Raw genomic sequence first — 18398 nt, 5'->3', positions numbered from 1 at the left:
ACAGAAGATATTTCTTTCCAAAAGCATTTTTGCGGTCTCTTGTCTATAACTAGCAGCTAAAGGTCTTTTTTTGTATGGACAGTTTTTCTAAACGGACCAACATACGAGGATCTGAATAAAACTTTTTGATGCTGTTTTGGTTCTTCTTCCAAATGTGAAAAGAATTTTGAACCACATTCAGAGCAGTAAGCTTTAATTTCCACAAAATTTTTAGCGTATACAAAAACTTTGGCGTGTTTGAAAGTCAATTAACACGGTACTTTAGTGTGTTCCCAAAAGTGTGAAAATATTATGGGTGACCATTGATGAGGTGGTAAAACTGAGTACTTTGTTAAATTATTTTTCCCAACTCTGTATAGAACATCTATTGGTTTAACAGCTTCCCATTCTTTATTTGATAGTGTTATAGTGAATTTTAACTCTTCGTGTTTTTCATCTGTTTCGTTTTCGGAGGATGCATCAAAAACGTCTTCTTTAACACTATCTCTTGCACTATTTTTTAGAACATAATTATATATCGTTTTTGGATGTATTGAAATATTATGCTCTTCTGTTAAAAATTTGCCTATTTTCAACCAGACATCGTTTGACGGATCAAGTGGTCTTCCATTTTCTTGAAAAAGATTTTCTTGTTCCTTTAGTACAATGTTAATTACCTTCCATTTTTCAGTTCTTAAACAATAAAACATTTATTGTTAGTGGCATTTTCTGGAAAACGTTTTTAAATATTTTGCAACTTAAAATTCTTTTTTTATATTCTTACATTCTTTGGATGATATTGAAGTTAGTGTAAGTTAGTGATAGTTAAACTTCTAATTTTATGTTGGTTGAACTTCTATTTTTTTTAGTACAGAAAACAATAAATTATTGTTTTTTATCTTAAAGAGTTGTACAAATTGAGAAATTATTTGCTCCTAAAAAGGGCACAAAATTTTAAAAATATGACTGGAGAGTATGTCATCTTGGCAGTTTCAAAGGGCAAATTTTTTTTGGACATTTCTATAGCCCATTCTGTCTCTCTACAAATGTTTTTCTATTACTTTTAAGTATATGAAATAAATAATGGAGTCTTTTGATTCAAAATTTGTCAGTAGGACTCAGTTGCAACATAAAAGCATCTTTTACACTAAAATTAGGTGTTGGTAATATGTCACCTCAAAAAACGTAGTTGCGACGGTGCTAGTTTAGCAATAAAAAAGTAATTTCGCAAATGTAATGTACGGGTGAATTTAGAAGTATAGGGTGAGTTATTTCTGATTTTTTTAGATGCAACCAATAATACACCAACTTTGCAAATCTGTAATTGTTAGAAAGCTAACGTTTAGGTACAGTCAATCGATTTTAAAATGTCGTGTCCATGAAACGAACCGCTGGGCCTGCTGTCATTCCTCCGACCACAACCATCCCCAATAAATCATTTCGCATCCTAAAATTAAAGGTTCTTTACCTAATAACATGGGCAACAAAATGTGATGTTTTGTATTAACTAAAATTTTGATATTTTATTATCATTGATTGTTAGTTGCACATTGTTTTAAAGATAAAAGTATCCGGAAAATCAAAAGTCGTAGATATGTTATATGGCCACATCAGAAAACTGCATGAGAAAAAATAAATGTAATGATTATTATAATTTAATTTTACTCGCGTTGTTATGGTTATTAAATGACACTACAGATTAAAAAAAAATGACTAATTTTGTTGATAATCATTAAAAATGCTTGAGTGAACTGTTCAATGTATTTAAATAAAGAATCAAAAGTAATAGCTACGAGCCAAAGTGAGAAAAAAATTGTACACTATTTTTAGGTAAGAGTCTCCTGATACTTTCTTGTATGTACTAGAAGAAATTAAAAAAGTCTAAATATTTCGAAAACGGTTAAACTTAGGTGTAAGGAAGACTTATAAAAACTCTTTCAAAAATACTATAGTGATCCAAAAACGCAATAAAAATCATAGTTTTCTATTTAAAATAACAAAGTTGATACCCGCTTCCAAAGAGCCGCCATCTTGAAAATATTTCCATTGAGCAAAACTTAACCGATCATGGCTATAAACAAAATTTTAAATACATATCATTGTTAAAACTCCTAATACTTCTAATATGGGGTTTAGCTGGAAGAGCCTACATTAATTGAAAATAATTAATTAAAAATTAATTAATTAATTTTGTCTTTTTGGATATTAAAATAAAAACTTTTTTGAGGCAGAACGCAGAAGCCAGAGCAGAGGCACAAAATACAGAAGAAAAAATCAGTAATGTTATATTAACCATAACAACGCAAATAAAATTAAATTATAATAATAATTCTTAAATTTTTTCATACAAATTTCTAATGAGGATTATAACATATCTAAGTCATTTAATTTTACCGATTGTTTTATTTTTAAAACAATTTGTAACTAGCAATCAATTATAATAAAATATTAAAAATTTTGTGAATACGAAACTTCACATTTCGTTGCCAATGTTCTTAGGTAAAGAATCTTCCATTTTACGATGCAAAATGATTTATTGTAGATGGGTGAGGTCGGAGGGACGACAGCAAGTCCAGCGGTTCATTTTATGGAGACGACATATTCAAATCGACTGACTGTACATTCTTCTGAGTATTATCAACTTTGTCTTGGCAGTTTTGCTAAAAATAATTCATTATGACTGTTATTTTGATTCAGTTAATTGTTTAAAAATTAAATGTAGTATCAAGTAGTACGTGTGATTAGTACTTTTGGTTGCATCTGAGGAAATTTAAGAATTTAACCACAATTAATTCACGTGCTTACAATTAACTAATCGTAGTGAGGAATAAATTAAATCTTAATCAAAAATGTACCTTTGTTATCCATTTTGGACCTCTCAACATAAAACAAAATGAAATATTAAATTAACGTTGGCTAGTCAATGAATTTATAAGAGCGAAAAAACACTATGTACACATTGTGCAATCAATGCTAAAAAGACGTTTAAAAACGCAAAAGTAGATGGCAGTATAATTTACCACTTAAAGGAGAATGGAAAAATGCCATTTTTTTATTCATCCAATATACAGGTATGTCAGAACTCACGTCTCAAAGAAAAATTTTAAGTAAGATAAGATACCAGGAACATGTATATGTTTTTAAATAATTATTTAGTAAATTTACAAAGATTTTGCCAATAAAAGCCACAAATAACATTAAACAGAGTTACAATTTAGGATACAACTTCCTTGTTTCCTCTTCTAATAGCCTGTAGCAAAAAAAACTTAAAAAATTATTTTTCCATCCGAAATAAATGGAATCAAAGTGCAAAATTTAAACTCTCATAACTTCGACATTTTCCATGTTCCTGGTATCTTAGTTTACAAGCCATTTTTCTCTGGGACGCGAGTTCTGGCGCAGCCTGTATAGAACGTAGTAAAACAATAACTTTTGTTAAATTAGAATCGAAAAATTTAGGCTGGGGGCTTTAAAATTAAATACTTCTATTTTGTAAAACTGTTGTGACGTCACTCCATCTCAACTCAAAAATGCACAAGCTCAGCGTTGACCGCGCGATTACAATAATCTGATCTATCACGTCCGAATTGTATTTCGTTAATTACCATTAACAGAGGATTGACTTGCAGGAAAACAATGATTTACAATGACTCAATGCTGTGTATTTGACTTTAAAAACAGAAGTGAAAAACGAAAACCTAAAGTGTCAAGTCATTTATTCCTACGTCGGGAAAGTCACCGAAAAGGCATAAAGCATGGCTTATTAAAATTAATAGAAAAAAAAATTGGTCTTAGTAAAACTTCTATTCATTCTAGACGAGAGAAAAAATTAGAACGTCAAATTGGCTTACGAAAAATTCATTGGCTTTTAACATTTTGCCTATAATTGTTATATTATACAGGGTGATTCACATAACTTTACGACCCTGGCGATCTTTAAATGCAAACCATTATACATTATTCATTTAAAACTTGATATCCTTAGTTATGTTTAATTACCATGAAATTTGGCACCCCTAATAGCAATGACAATTACACTTGCCAATTCTTTTTTGTAAAATATTAAACATTTTTATTAATTAAAATAACGTAAGGGTCGACATGATATTGATTTATGGTGAGTGTCAGAAGAATGCAGTAAGTAGCAGCCAAAAATTTGTCTCGTAGGCATTCGACAGATAAATTTTAAGACAATTGTAATTTGAGTTGCGCCTAAGTTTCGCAAAATAAAAACGCCATAGACTGAACCGAATCCTGATAATGAAATAAGAGTTATGGACGCTGTGGACAATAACCCACATGTCAACCAGAGGCAAATTTTGAGACAAACTGGAATATGCCAGTCGTCGATTAACCGGATTCTAAAATTGACATTGGTCAATTAGTCCAAGCGTTAAAGGAAGCTGATCATGAAAGCGAGTTCTCTAAAGGATATGAGGGATAAAATTGACCAAAAACCTGATTTTTTAAAGTTTGTCAGGCATATCCAAGTCTTAAATAAGTTTATAATTATTAATGTTTATGAACCAAGTTATAATAAAATTGAGTAACGTATTACTGCGGTTGCATTTAAAATTCGTCAGGGTCGTAAAGATATGTGAATCACTATGTATTATTATGTTATATTTTATATGGTATTGCCGAATGAATTTTACAAGCAGAGGCATCGTACTTAAAACTAATGTAAATTACCCTTGATTTTGAATATATTTTCACATAATTTTTCAAATATTATATGGCATCTTGCAGCATTTATCGAGTACTTTTAAAAGTACATACTTTAAAACAATAATTATCCAGATCAAAGATCAGAGTCTAGATGATTGGTAGGGTTTATTCTGAAATTTTCTTTTACGCAACTAAAAATACTAATTACAATTTCTACTTGATATTGCGTGATTTTTAAATAATAATGAATCAAAATTTGACAATATCAGAACAATGCATTCATTGATTAATTTTGTAATTTTCTAGCAATTAGAACTACATTTACGATCGTCATTTTTGGTGTTCTTTTTGCAGCACTTTCTAAATATTATACAGCATCTTTTAGCACCTGTCGAACACTTTCTGGAAATGCAGTTAGATTTCATAATTTAACATTTTGTGGGGCTACCGTTAAGTTGGCCCCACAATTACGATCCTCATTTTTAGGGTTATTTTCGCAGCACTTTCTAAATATTATACAGCATCTTTTAGCACTTGTCGAGTACTTTCTAGAAATGCAGTTAGATTGTATAATTTAACAGTTTGTGGGGCTACCGTTAAATTGGCCCCACAATTACGATCCTCATTTTTGGGGTTATTTTCGCAGCACTTTATTATACAGCATCTTTCAGCACTTGTCGAGCACTTTCTAGAAATGCAATTAGATTTTACAATTTTATATTTTGTGGAGCTACCGTTAAGTTGGCCCCCCAATATATACTTGATTTTTTCTTATTTATTTACGTAGCATTTTTCGTTTAATTTACAGCATTTGTCAGCACTTGCAGAGCACTTTTAATAAATGTATTCGTAATTATGAAAATTTTAGTTTGTGGGGCCAACTTTACGGACCTGCAGGCGATTTGGAGTTAAAGTCACCGGTTATTATAACTTCTTTTTTAACCTGGCGTAAGTTTTGTTCCAATCTTGTTAAGAAGTTTTCAAATTCTAACATTTCACAGTTAGGTGAAATGTAGCAGCTATATATACGAGTTTTTCCTGTTTCAACCCAAACGTATCCTTCTTCAGCCCCATGCTGTACAATTGCTAGGTTTGTATTTATAATCTTTATCGCAGTATTTAACTTTTGATCTTTAAACCAGGAGTTTAAGTTCGCGCGTTTTTGATTTGGTTCTGACATAGCCACTACATCTGCTTTCAAATCGAGTGCTGTCTTTTCTGCTAGATCATGAGCCACGGATCTTCGGCCCACATTTATTTGGAGTATTTTTATGCCCATTAGTTTTCTGGTAGGGTACTTCTCCCCCCTTCCTCCACCACACTACTAGTATCTTTTCGAACGGCTTGATTCTGTTTTCTTAATTTTCTAAGTTCTTTGTTGAAAGCTCCGCACTTCCAGCTGCCCTTCTTATGTTGCTTCCCATCGCATAACAAACATATCTCTTCATTGTTACATTCTTTAGCTGTATGTCCATCTTGTCCACAATTGAAACAGGCTTTTCTTCGATCCGGCCCCTCGCAGCTGTTTGCTTGGTGTCCGTAGCCCCAGCATTTATAGCATTTCTCTACCTTTAGCTTTGGTTCTAAGACGCATTTAACTAAACCTACCCTTATGGAATTTATTTGCGTCAGCTTCTTGGCAATTTCGTCATATACAAGAATGGTTGCCGCTTGAGTATTTCTTCCTGCTATCCTTAAGTTGCTTGTACGTAGTTGGTTCTTTTTCTCTCGTCCTATTATTCCTATAAGAGCTTCTTCCAGGTCTTCTTTTGTCGTCATCGCCTCCATATCCTTTACGAGGAAACAACACTCTTCCTCTTTTCTTGTACCTAATTGTCTTGCTTTAACATCTTCCATTTTTCTTTTTATAGTTTCTAGTAGTTTTTTATTTGCTTCTTCGTCTTTATCTGTCACTAATAAAATTTTCGCCTCCTTCGTACTTTGTATTTTTTGTATGTTATTCCACTTATCGTTTTTCAGAGTTTCTTTTAGCTTTATCAAGGAGTTTGTAAAGCCTTCCTTGCTGTTCTCTAATATGATTGCTTGTGTTTTCCGGGGTACAAAGCTCCGTTTGCTTCCGCCTATCTTTTTCTGTTTTATCTCTTGTGGTATGTAAATTTCGACTTTCACTTTCGAGCCCTGAAAAATGCTTTGTGTCATTTTTTTGAGTGTTTCTAACTCTATAGACGCTATTTGATGCATCGCCATGGTGCTAGTATTCGTGTCGTCAGCTTCTACCTTTAGTCTTAACAACTGTGTCCATAGCTCTGGTCCCGTTTCTTCTCCTTTGATGTCCATTTTTATGATTCTCCTTATTTTTACTTCTTTTTTAGGGTTTGACCTTATACTTATCGTGTTTTCAAGTATTTCAAGTTCCCCCGTGCATTCTGCCAGTTCGGGATATTTATTTAAATACATTTTTTGTATACTTCTTTCCATATTACGGTCTGTTGGATCAACTATGACCACCTTAACCACTTCATCTACTGTGCTTATAGTTTTCTTTTTTTAATAGATGCTTTCTTGCCATCATCCCGTCGTCTCCATTCCTTCCCTTGTTTTCAATATTCGCGGTTGATGCCCAAATTTAATCACATCAATAATGACAAAAATCTTTATGTTTGCTATCCTGTGATGTTTAGAGGTCTGGATCCTCCACACACCGACAGGKGGCGCTCTGCGCTACCACTGTCTCATCTTGATATCCTATGTTAATTACGTTGTTAATTTTAATTATTTTTTGCTACATGCGGTACACAATTATTTGAAAAAATGATTTTTAGGGAAGATTGAAGTTAGGATTGTTTAAAGTTTCGCATAGTTGCCACCTTAAAATTATCCTTTTTAACGACCACTTCAATTCAAATTAATTTGAAAACGAGTATACGTGCACTTCCCGTAGAATAGATTCGTACGTATTCGCCACACCGCCACTTATTATTATAGCGTCGGTCTTTTTGACCTCGGGATTTTTTCTGCATCATGGGCAACTTAACAGCCTGCCCTTTCCATATCTCGCCCTTGGTGGAATGGCTTTTTTATACTCGGGACACCGCTGGTTAATTATTCGCAGCAATGCTCTTTCTTCTTTCGGATTCTTCAACCTAATTATAGTTGGGGCTGAATCGTCCGAGATGGAGAACGGATTTGTTGCCACCATCGTAACTTTCTCATGGTGTTTTTCACCACACTTCCTCTTTGCTAGATCTTTAAAGTCATCAAAGTTTCTTTCTCCTCCTATGATTAAAGCTTCGCTTATTTCCATCCCGGGCTCTGCGATTTCCACCTGGACCATYGCGTCTACCGTTTCATTTGGCGTCTGTGTTTCAGCGTCTGTTTTCATGACAGACGAGTTAGCATTATCATTCTCCGTTTGTGTTACGGCATCTCTCTTTTCTATAGAGTCAGTAGCCAGATCAACTACATCGTCATATTTTTCTGTTTCTTTCTCTTCCTCCCTCCTGTCTTCAGTGGTGCTTACAGGAATTTCCATCATGGATGTCACTTGATCCTTCAACTTCTTCAAGTCTGCCGTAGCATATCGCAGATCTTGCATCTTATGCTTAATTTCCCTACGTGTATTTGGAGTGTCCTCCACTAACACTTGCATTTCTTCCACTCGCCTCATCGCCTTGGCCATGCCTTTCTTAAAGACCTCTGCCTTCTTAGTCCTATCCTCCTGTTCGGCATTTGTTTTCTTTTTGACCTGTTAATGTCTTCCACTTGTTTTTTCACTTCTGCTTTTTCAAGAGTTTCTTTGCCAACAGTTTGGCTTATTCTTTGACCTTTGTTTACTACACTAGCTACCAAGATTTGCATTTTTGTGGTCTCTGTCTCAGGACTTTGCTGCCTTTTTCTCTTTGATTGCGATTGTCCAAGCGGTGAATCCCAGTTTTCGCAAACAAGCGATCTATGGGTTTGACTTTGGTCGTCTCCCCATGTAAATGCTCTTTGCCTTGTCTGAGGCGGGGTTCTCATAACCCTATTCGACTTGCTAAATACCAAATGATCCTCCATATTCTCAACGGGTGTTAGGGGGGTGCCTTGTTTTCCTAATCCCTGTCGTTCCGACTCTTCGGTCTTTGCGACATTATTCTTTTCAGTTACATTTTTAGAAGCCACACTTCTTTCTCGCTTGGGGTTGGGGTTCTCCCCACGACGCTGCCCGTGGGCGCTAGAAAGGGTAACCGACCACTGAGCTTTGGGATTTTTTATAGAGTTTTTTCCCTCGCGGGCCGGCCGGCCGGCCAAGGCAAGCCCCCGGACCAGGATTCCTGGCCCACGTACCCCGCTGCGCTCTCACGGAGTTGCTGCGCATACAGGTTATGGTATTAATCCTTTCAATAGCGTCTTCTCCGAGCATGTCCCCGCTTGCCTGCGGCCCCAGTGCCTAGAGGTATCCAGTTCTACCCTTCGTCCTCAAACTGAAGGGTGATTGTACATGTCCGTTTCTCATTGATATGTTCTCAACCCGGGAAACATACCTGGCCTGCCCCTGTAACTATATAGTAACTATCTATCTAGTTTGGTTGCAAGGGCCCCTCCCCGCCCTGTGCTGTGGGCCACATCAAAAACTGACTTGGCCCTCCACTGTACCTAATCGATCAACTACCACTTACCTCCCTGATTTGTTCTCTTTCTGATCCCAATCTTTCCCTTTTTGGACCTCTCGGGATATTGCCGATGCATATCTAGGGCATCTGGTTGAGCCAGACCTATGTTCCTCCTGGTTACACGTGGTGCATCTCTCCGTGCTTTTGCAGTCCTTGGCCACGTGTTCCGTGCTGCTACATTTGTAGCTCCACTTCTTCACCCTGCACTGGGTAGTTCCATGTTTGTCTGAGCCACAATTTGTGCATTTAAACACATGGAGATATGGCCTTATTCTGCAGCTAACCACCCCCACTCTCAAGGTTTACCTTCTGAGCAGAGCTTCTGCAACCTGCTTGTCCACCCTGACTCTTGCATTTTGGACTCGTCCATTTGCACCAGATCTTAGGGACTCATCTTCCAGAGTCTTGTTCTTGCCTCTGGGCACACCCTTAGGATTGCTTCTAGCACCTCGTTGTCAGTTGTGATCTTTATCAAGTCTTTAATGTAGAGGGTCATTTCCCCTGCATTAGTGCTTTTCACTGTGACTCCAGTTGCCGATTTTATCATCTGCTCCATGGGAGCCACGTCCACCTTCCCCTTGAAGGTGAGAAACAGGTCGCCTCCCTTTGTCTCTCTGGCCGATGACACCTCAGCTTCTACTTTCCCACTGTCAAGAGTCTGCTTGACCGTCTTGAGCATGTCCTGCAAAGGCTTTGCCCTCCGTTTTCCCTTCCAGCAAAGTACTGGTAGTTTCGGTTCGCCTTGTCTTCGTCCTAGGTCTGGAGATATTCTTTGCTGGTCTGTTTGGTGCCACTTTTGCTTGGGAAACTGGCTTCCCGGCTACTGTTGCAGGCACGCACAAAGTGACTCCAATCTGGAGTCCCTTTTCCAATGCCTTGAGCCTGAAGGCCTACATGGTACGCCTAACATGGTCACCCTCTGACTCACCTAGGTCTACGTCGTACGTCACAGACGCACACGCTACCCCCGAATTGTCCATTCTAATGCCCAAGTCTTTGTGCTTGTTTTTCAGCATCTGGGCAACTGCCTGTTCTTCCGCCGGTTGTGGTCCCAAAAAAGCCACCGAATCTCCTTCTCTGGGGCTGACTAAGGGATTAACCTTCTCCAGTCTGACTCGGAAACTTGACGTAGGGCACTTTTTCCCTATGAGACTTCTGGCATCTTCCCAGGTCTCGACCACGTCCGTCGCACCCAACGGACGCTGCCCATCGGCGCTGAAAGGATACTGACCACTGAGCAGCGTGGGATTTTTTATAGAGGTTTTCTTTCTCGCGGGCCGGCCGGCCAAGGCTAGCCCCCCGGTCAGGATTCCTGGTGCACGTACCCCGCTGCGCCTTCACGGGGTTGCTACGCGCATAGGTCTTGATTGCGGTATTAATCCTCTCAACCGCGCTATTGAGCATGCCCCCGCTCGCCCGCGGCCTCCATACCCCAGTCCCTAGAGGTATCCCAGCCCTGTTCCTTGCTTTCAAGAGACTTTTTTTCAGCGGCACCTGTAATATTGACCACAAATTAGGTTATGTTATCTACTCTGTTTACTCGGCCAGTGTTCAGCTACACCTGCCTACCTACCTGACCTGAGCCGACAGTTAGCTTCGTCGCTTCCCTTAGAGTTTCCTGTTTTTACTCCATCTCCTAAGGATCACTGCGACTACTAAACTCTCTCGCCACGATAAGGCCTCGGCTCCTGGGGAGGGACTTGACCTGATCTGACCTGGCCCGACCTTTTTCTTTTTCCCCGGGCCCCGCCCCGCCCGGGGTAGTGAGGCACGACCTTAAGGATTTTTGCCCCTCCTACTTCTCTTACCCTACCCCCCCGGTATCGCCGTCCAGCATTTCTTCAGGGAGAAGGGCTTGTCGTTTTTGTCTCCGCAGACATTCCTCCATTCATTTTCGCTACAAGATCATATTCGCTCAGGGGTTCAAAACCACCTTTTGGCCGCCTCCTGCACGCCGGTGGTTATCCCTCCCTTCACAGAATATGTCCACGTCGAAATTCTACTGGGATAAGGAATATTCATCGTCCCTATCTCTCTCYCTTTCTTCCTCCATCTCTTTTGTTTTGAGAATTTCCTCTGCATATCTTTGCACAGTTCTCCAGTACTCGTTATTCTCGAGCATCTTTTCAATCAGATTCTCCGAAGTAAGTGTAACACCCATGAGAACCTCAAGCTTTTGACGAATGGTCTCCCATCTCGGGCATTCGAATAACACATGYTCTGCTGTATCTTCTTCATTACAGTAGATGCATCGATCATTGTCTCTCCGATGCATACGGTGCAAGTATGAACGGAARGCACCATGTCCTGTCAGAAACTGTGTCAGGTAGTAATTGACCTGTCCCACAGACTTTCTTCTTTCAATCCACCGTTTTATATTTGGAATAAGACGATGTGTCCATCTGCCTTTGAGGCTGCTGTCCCATCTAGCTTGCCATACTGTGATAGATTGCTCACGCGCTTCGCGCTTACTGCATTCTCTATCACGCACTCTTTTCGTCTCTTTAATTCTAAGGTCTATTGGAATGACCTCTGCTATTACTTGAGCAGCTTCCACCGAGGTGGTACGATATGTAGAGCATACCCGCAGTGCTGCTTTTCTCTGTACCCCTTCAAGTCTCTGCTTGTATTTTTTCATTTCCAGTGTTTTATCTCTCCAGATCGGGGCATCATAGAGCAAAATGGAATTTGCTACTTCCACCAGCACTCTCCTTTTTGGAGGCGATGGACCTCTAACGTTTGGCATCAAGCGGCTCAAGGTAGCCGTTAGTGCTTCAGCTTTCATAGCCACTCTTGTCACATGATGAGTGAATGACATTCTTTGGTCTATGTCAACACCTAAGTTATTTGACTTTTTTCTGCGGTTTCAGAGTGACCTCTCCTACCTTAAAGGACAGGTCTTTCTCTGGACGTCTCCCGCCAGCAAGCATAACAATCTCTGTTTTTTCAGGAGCCATCTCTAGTTCTTTCGTTTTCATCCAGTATCCGATAAGGTGGGACACATACTCTGCAAGTCGTACCAAATCTTGGGTACGTTTTTCTTTCACAACCAATGCAAGATCATTTGCATAAGCCATCAATTTCGCTTCTTTTTTCAATTCTAGCCGAAGAACATCTTCGTACTTTGTTTCACAAAGTCGGTCCCAACACCGAACTCTGTGGCACACCACTCGTTACTTGTATTACCTGTCCATCTCCTAGGTATTCAATACTCCTATGAGAAAGATAGCTTCCTATCACTCTTCTCAGGTACTCGGAAATTCCTCTCTGTCTGAGAACTTCCATTATGTGTCTCCAACATGCAGAATTAAATGAATTACGAACGTCAAAAGTACGAAGGGTGCACCACTTCTTAGCCTTTGTACTTTCTGAATTGGCCTCTTTGGCAAATTCCATCACTTTATCTATCGCATCAAGTGTAGATTTTCCTTCTTGGAAACCGAACTGTTCTGAGCTCAGTCCACCACTTTCATCAATTTCTTGGCGCAGTTTGAATCGTATCAACTGCTCAAACAGTTTTGCCACTACTTTCAAAAGACATAGGGGTCGGTAGTCTCTAGGACTACTGCCCTCCTTTCCAGGCTTTGTTAACAATACCAATCTGGCTTGCTTCCACTCTTTTGGGAAAGTTCCTACATGCAGGCTTGGCTTGGCTTGGCTTCGTCAACCCCAACAGTTTTACTTTCACCACCAAGAATCTCAGAATGTTGAACAGACCAGAAAATGAAAACTTCCCTAATAAAAGAAAACCAGTCAACATGAAACAAATTGTGCATTTCTAGACGAGAATCGCACTTGGAGCATTGAATGTGGCAAGGAAAAACGTGATGATTTAAGAAAAAATTCAACAGGCGTTGTTAGTCCGCCATGATGTTAAAAACTTTTAAAGAACAAGTTGAACAGGTATTTGTATACTCACAACCCGCTGTTCCTGAAGGTCCTGTATCTATTTCTTCTTATTTAGAACTGAAAGTTCTAAAAATCTTGAATAAAACAAGAAAATAATCGCACTGTCACAAAGTACAACCACTATCAAGTAGAATAGTGAAATGAACGCAAATGCGGAAATGTACCAACGACGCACCCCCACTCGACTTCCGTCCATCAGCCAATCAGAGCACAAAGACAGAAATTGAAATTGCAATGTATAAAAAATACACCTACTTTTTTATTATCAAGTTATAATATGTCATTTAATTCAATTCAATAAACACCCACAACTATACGGAGTCGTTATAGCAACCTCAATGTTTATGTACATTAAAATGTGATCAGTTGCGAGCTTCACTCCCAGATACACATTGAGGAGCCTTGGTAATCGGCACATTACATTAGTGATTCTGAAAAAATTATTATTTAGCGTTATATTTATTACTTTTAAAAGCTTATTCGTGTTCTAATTAATTAACTTATTGTAACATCTTGTGACATGTGGGGTGTCACAAACTCCATTCTTTTACAGCAATAAGTTTTTCACTGGGGATTTTTATGTTGTATTTTACGCTGTAATAGACAATATATTACATTACTTTATCAACAAAGTAGCCGCTCAAACAATTAGTTAATTAATAAAAAAGAAAAACTCAGTTATTCCAATACGTGTTTTTGGATATTAAAAAAATCGCTTTATCAGAAATTTTTATTGCGTGGTGTTTTATTTCTAAATAACGTATAACCTACACAGTTTGAAAACGTTAAAATATACTTTTTATGGAATACATTAGAAAAAAAAACAAGGCAAAAACCTTCAAAAACATAAAAGTTATGGGTCTATGAGATCAGCGCATTTTTCACCGTACGTACGCGCATGGTCCAAATTTCTGGTAGCTTTTTGTCAGAATCATCCACCGAATTATCATGATGAAGGGTGGACATAAGCAGAACAACTTTTCCTTTCTTTGGAACGTATGAGACAATAATCTCAAAATTGTCTTGAAAACCAAAAAGGCTTGACCTTATTTCTCGACTTTTAACATTGATCAATTTTGCAGGAACTTCTCTTTTTTCCGTATTGTCCAAACTGCAGTTAGGCAATGGTTTGTACGGAGTGTTTGAAACAAGTTTTGGCTTGTATACCAATTGTCGCACGTAATGTTTCTATTTCTACCAAAAATAGGACTCACAAGCCGTTCGACTATTACTTTGAGCAAAAGGCTCGTCAGGCTGTTTACTCACGTACACCTCCATCTTTACTAGATAATGCCTTCGGGCATCTACCAAGGCTTGAACCTTGGTATCGTATTTAGCAGGCTTATTAGGCATATACTGCCGAAACGGACAACTGCCCCGAAATGGCTCTAATTTCTCGTCTATAGGCAAATATTGGCTGAGTGTATAGGCACTTTTGCAATTATTTCGATCATGCCTCTAATAGCGGTCAATTTGACGTCTTTGCGCACGATTTACTTTATTATCAAATCGCAAACATGTGATTAAAAATTCAAACCGGTTTTGAGCCATAGTGACTTGGAATATCTCAAAACCTGTACCGTCGGTTTTCCAAAACTCTATTGTCAAGCGATGATTATTCCGAAATACTCCTGTAAAATATAAAAGACCAATCCGAGCGTTCAGTTCTATATTACTTGTTGGTTGATAATAAGAAGATTATTTTATTTCTATTCTTTAGTTTTTTCCTCAATTCGTTGGTTCGTCCACCTTACTATAAAGTCATTTCTTCGTGGATGAAGAGGAGAAAACACTCTAAAGGACTTTTCATATTTCGAGACGATCCTTTGACCCCAGGCAAATGAGAGATAATATTTTCAGCGCGGGTTCTCACATTTCTGTTGTAAGAAACTTTTTTCCATTTGTTGCCATTTTTATCCAAATAGAATGTTCCTGAGTATTCTCAGGCTGATTTTTGAAGTTATTATTTTCTTCCGCATTTTCTTCAAAGTTTGCTTCCGCATCTATATCTTCCCAACTGGGTGGTTTTGTTCTTCAAAATCATTTGCTATCTGTTCCATATCAGGGTAATCATTATGTATGCTCACATTGTCTACTTCACTCTTGCCATCTTGTAACGAAGCGTTTGGAAAATTCCGTTGTAAACGTCAAACGTCATCGGCTTTCGCGGCCCGCTGGTATCTCCCACCGAATTTGACTGTGTTTGTTTACGACCGTTTACCGGGAAGTGACGCTCCACTCCCTGTGTTGCTGCCAAATATAACCAGCACACCATCCCCGAAATGCCGCTAAATATCACCGGCGTTCCCCATACCGATTATTCCGACGCTGTGAAATATTACCAGCGTATCCTAACCGTTCCGATCCCGCGGCTGCTGCGAAATAATACGAGCAGGCCATCTACGACCGAAACCACGTGGACCGCTGCGAAATAATACCGGCGGCCCCTCCGACCGAATTGAGACGATGTCCTGGGGTAGGTGTGATTTAACGACGGAAGAAGGTCCCGTCGACCGTATCCTTCGAAGATATCCAAAGAATAGATACTGTAGTTATTCCACTGGTAAGTACCGAATGGTGCGTTACATGTCTCCAATGCTTTTCTTGGAGCTCGTTCTGAAAGTCTTCTTGAATTTGTAGATCCTTTAGATCGTCATATGGCTCAACTTCTACTTCCTCACGCATTTTTGGACGAGGTGGTAATTTTTCTGACAAGGTCAGATTTACCGCCACAGGCTTTGCATACCCGGCTACAACTGGGAAACTCTGAACTCTTTTGGGTGTTATAATTGTCTTTTTCATAGAAATGACACAGTTCTGAGATATGGCTATGAGCCCTGTAGTATTAATGGTTGTTTCTTCTCTTTACCCGTTATATGTTACTGCAATTTTGGTTTTCTTCTGTGCGATGAACATCCACGAATTGCTGGTGTAAAGTTCCTTCCAAATTATACCCGACTTTACTCCAGCTTCCCAAATTCCGCCGAAATGAGGAGCTGATGATGGTGTGAAGTGCCACTGAGTCGCTACAGTTGCTAGCTGATCTTGAATGTCTGAGTTTTTTATCATCTGCTTTATTTCGTGACACAAAATTTTGCTTGCCCTAACAAATGTTGTGCCGTTGTCTGAGTACAAATTGGAGCAAGTTCCTCTTCTAGATGTATACCTTTTGAATGCTGCCATAAATGATTGTGTTGCCGTCTGTGTACAAATTCAGTTCTGTTTAATGAAGATTAAACACATTGATTTATCTCAGTTCATCTCTCATTGGTTTATTTTTAGTGGTCCTTTTAAATAAAACACAAACAAAGAATTCTTACACTATTTAATTCATTAATTGTTTGGAAAATATGCCACACATATTTCTAATACCTCTAATACCAAACAAATACTAAATCCAAGATTTTATTACATACTCCCCCACTTCTAAAAGAAGGATTTCACAAGTATCTTATAATTTTTTATATAAACAAAAGACACAAACAAACAACAAAAAACCCTAACTATTTGAACGTGGGGTATCTTTTTATTGCTGGTAGTTTTATTCATCGCAGTTTGTTATCTTTAAACACCAGCATTGGCATTTGTTTAGTTACTCCAGGGGGACGTAGTGCCTGAAGTTCTCCAATGTCTGTTTCTTGCGTTACAACAGGAATTGGTTTGTATATTTGTTACATGTAAGTGTATATGGGACAATACATACATTTATTTTGTATCTGGAGGGTTATCCAGAAACTCTTGTATGGAGTAATAAACTATTCCTAATAGTGCCTCTTTGACCTTCCTTTCAAATAGAGTTGGGGTAGTTTTTTTATCGGGTCTTGAATCTTGTTATGTAGCTTAGGGCCCTAATGGCCATGCTGTGATTCTTTAAGCCGATGGTACGGTGTTGAGAGCGCATCAGCGTGTCTTGTGTTATGTTTGTGATACGAGCCATTCTTGATAAACTCGTGGAGGTGATTGTGGTTGGGATTTAGGTTTTAGGATGGAGACTCTTGTTTGGGACGCTTATGGAATGTTGTTGGTTGGGGCTTGAGATTTGGTAGGCTTTTCTTCCCACTGCGCGGGCGAAATGGACGGGTTGCTACTGCTAGAACCTCATCAATGTCATTATCGTTGACATCAGAATCTCCATTTTTTGTTGATTTTGTTCATTATCTTTGAGTTAAATTTGGCAAACATGTATACTAATGGCCCGAAAGTTTTGCAACAAATTTTATGAACAAAAAAATGACAGCGAATGGTCATTATGGAATTTAACAAATTTATTTTCTTTTATTTTTCTAAATTCATTACAGAAAATGTCCTCTCAACCACTGCATTAGAAGATGGCAAACTTAAGAGGGAACATACAATGAAATATCTCTAAACATTGTTTTTCCTGCTGCGTTCTTCAACATCATAGCTTTTTTCCAACATGTAAAACTGCCGTCAGGAAAATTTCCATCAAATATTTCTTCCCACTTAATATGCTTCTATACTGTACTCATTTTTTGTTTTTCTACAAATGCTAAAGGTAATTCCTCGAATTTGGGACTTTTTTGATTTAAAATAACTGTAGGGCTAAATTGCCTTGCTTGGCGAAAAATATCTAAATGTGTGGGCATTCTCAACAATTTCTTTATGAATAGTAAACAATTTTGTTTTATGACTGGAATTTGTTCAGCATTAATGTTAGCCGAACCAGTTCTTGGTCAAAAATGTAGTCCAAATCACAGGCGTTCAAATCTAAATAATTTTGTTCATACTGTATTGAGTTAATTAGCAATTCTAGTTTTTTGTTAAGATGTTGATGACTGGAGGTTTAATAATTTGTCCCGCCAATGACCGTATAGTTGTGTTTACATCTTCAAATGCTTTATAGAAATCAACATTATTACATTGAAAATACAAATTAAGGTAGTAAATTTGTTTCAGTATTCGTCGCAAAAAAGTTATATAAACCTTGTTTACCTTGTTTTTAAAAGCATTATTCAACAATAGGGTCGTTGCATCCATCGGAGTTTTTGTGTTTTTTTTACTTTTATACGTTAGAGATTACCTTACAAAGAAGCGATCCATTAATAAAATTAACTTGGAAGAGTTTGAAATACATACCTTAATTTCGATTATTAAGTTTGAGGTAGAATTTAAACCCGAGTTAAATTCCTGTTTTACCAGGAGGGTTAAAACAGTGACAACAGTTTGTTTGCATTGTTGATAAGTGCAAGAAATTAACCAGTTGACTTG

The sequence above is a fragment of the Tribolium madens genome, unplaced genomic scaffold (assembly GCF_015345945.1).
Source record: "Tribolium madens isolate multiple individuals breed KSU strain unplaced genomic scaffold, Tmad_KSU_1.1 Scaffold_71;HRSCAF=194;Tcas5.2_LG6, whole genome shotgun sequence".
NCBI lineage: Eukaryota > Metazoa > Arthropoda > Insecta > Coleoptera > Tenebrionidae > Tribolium > Tribolium madens.
This window is presented reverse-complemented; position numbering follows the sequence as displayed.